Source organism: Mandrillus leucophaeus, unplaced genomic scaffold (assembly GCF_000951045.1).
Source record: "Mandrillus leucophaeus isolate KB7577 unplaced genomic scaffold, Mleu.le_1.0 Scaffold522, whole genome shotgun sequence".
Lineage (NCBI taxonomy): Eukaryota > Metazoa > Chordata > Mammalia > Primates > Cercopithecidae > Mandrillus > Mandrillus leucophaeus.
The window spans coordinates 511,140-513,719 of NW_012105609.1; positions in this window are offsets into that span (position 1 = coordinate 511,140).

Consider the following 2,580-nt stretch of genomic DNA (forward strand, 5'->3'; position numbering starts at 1 on the left):
AGGCGTGGTGGGGGTGAAGGCTTGAAGCAGAGTGCAGGGCAGGGGCTCCTTGGGAAACTGCAGCCTCTGAGCTGCAAAGGGAGGAGGAGGTGACAAGTCAGTGCTGAGTGCTCTGCTCCAGGAACCCAAGTACAGTCAGAAGACAGAGCGTGAGGGCTCCTGGAGTCTGCCACTTGGTACCCCCTACTCTAGACATCTGTTCCCCTCTCCTCAATCCAGCAGTCAGTCGGTTACCTGGTCTTTATCTCCTTCAGAGCCGTGCTCTCCCTACATGGCCAGCAGAGGGTGCCAGTGAGCTGCTGGACTGCGCTGGAGGAGACCAGAGCCAGCCTGCCCACCCCTCTGTCCTCCAGAGCCTGGGGCGTGCTAAGGGTTTGGTTAACCAGGTTTCTGACCAAGGTGGGGTGGAGGCTGGGACAAAGGACTAAGGGAGGCTGTGGTCTGAGGGCTTAGGGGCTGAGTGGCTCAGGGGCTCTGCTCCTGGTCACCCTTCATTCCTCTGCCCTGCCAGACCCTGCTTTATCTGTTGAGGCTCCTGCCCACTGCCCCTCTCCGCTTCTCTTCCCTGGAAGGCCCTGACAGCCTAGACTCCTGGTTCTAGCAGAGGCTGGTTTTCTGCCCCTAGGCAGGCACGACTTGGCACCAGGCCTCAGACAGGGCTGGGCCAGCTTCTCCCAGCCATGACTGCCCTAACCACCCTGTACTTCTAGAACGTCTCCACCTAATGAGGGATAAGGGGTCAGTGGCTGAGGAGGCCACAGGAGCTGGAGCATAGGTTCTGGGAGGGAGGAGGTCTGGGCTAGGAAGTAGGATGAATGGGCGGGGGGAGTTTACATAAAAATGTGGCAGATGGTCCAGTCCCACCAAGATCCAAATCCCATAAGACTAATGGCTCTGCCTGAGGTGGCATGAGGTTCCAGAAGCTGAGCTGGAAATACCCCCTTCCTCATCCTAACCACGTTATACTCTTCAGCTAAACGCAAATCCCAACATCGCCTCCCAGCAAGTCTCTCTCCCCATCGTGGCCTTTGCAGTTCCTTCCCAGGACAGTGTAGGACCCTGCTTCTGTCTCTGTCCTTATCTTGCCTTCCTGCCCCATCCCCCTACTCTTCAACTCCTGCTTTAGCAAGTGCTAGTTCTATCTGTGTCACCTTGACCTTGAAGGCTCCCCAGGACCCTCATCTCAGCTTCTACTCCCTTCCCCAATTCAAGGGGAAGGCTCCAATGGACTGAGGCTGGAGAAACCACAGCCAGACTCTTGGTGGGGTGGCTAAAGCTGGGGGGTCTGGCCAATCCAAGCTCTACAGCTCAAATCAGGAAGTCAGGCCAGGAGCGCTGTGTCTGTCTCTGAGCCTGGGCCATACATTCACCGCAACAGGAGTCAGTGACTTTGGAAAAGGAATGTTTCCCTGAGTTTCTAGAGGCAGGATGACTCAGACTGAAGGACAGAGTTACCAGAAACACACACAACACACACAAACGTACTCACTTGCACACACAGGGTCACGGTATAGGGAGTGACACAACCAAATGGCCTGGACAAGCCACAGAGTCCCATGGACACAAGTGCTTACAAACACAGGCACACAAGGTCGTGTACCCAAGGTCAGGCACACACACCCTCTTCATTCAAGTCCTGCCTCCCAGGGCCGGGGCTTGCCTGTCATCCGTCCTTAGGAGGATGGATAGGTGGAGGCACAGGAGTGACTTGGGGCAAATTGGTCCTCCACCCAGAGCCTCTCCCTTTAGGTGGGTCTGGCTCCCAGCACCCCCCAGATTTCCCTGGCCCACCAGGGGGCTGTGTCTGGTGGCAGAGAGAGCACTGGAGGAGGCATTGCCCTGAAACCCTGGCAGAGCCTGGACACCTACGAGAGAATGAGCAACAGGGCTAGGAGGTGTGACAGGGAGTCCACAACCTCCCAGGACCTTGGGAGGGCAGGGATGAGGCACTGAGCATGGCCTGGAGGCCCACGGGAAGCAGGGACCCGTCGGCCGAGGGCTGCACCTACTTCTTTCAGCATCAAGCCTGCAGCCAGGTACTGGCACCAATTCCCAGTGCCTGGCAGAGCCCTGGCATGGATGCTAGGCACAGGGTGCCAGACACGGGGGTGGGCAGGGTGGGGGGCCACTGGGCCACACACAAGCATGGAGACCTTCACACACGCAGGCAGAAAAATCCACCCACACTCATACCACTTATTTTACCCCCTGGGGGTTCAGGGGAGCAAGGCAGGGAACACTCTGTCCTAGAGGCTGCCTTCTTCACTGACACCCCTCTGGCCTGGCTGTTGGGGTTGGCGGGGGTGGGCCATAGGTAATGGGAGACCTAGGTGCTTCCTCTGACACCCCACCCGCCACTGACCCACACACACATATATTTGTGAGGTAGGAAGTGGGGTCGTGCGTCCCCAGGGCTAAGCCCTGGAAGGAAAGGGAAAGATGGGCAGAGACTCCAAGAACCCGGAGCGGTCGTCCTGCTTCCCCACCAGCCCCTGTCCCGGGCGGGTTTTGTGGCCGCGAGCTGCTCAGGGGTGAGCGCGCCTTAGGGTGTGTGCGCCAGGGACTTGGCGCCGCGGACCA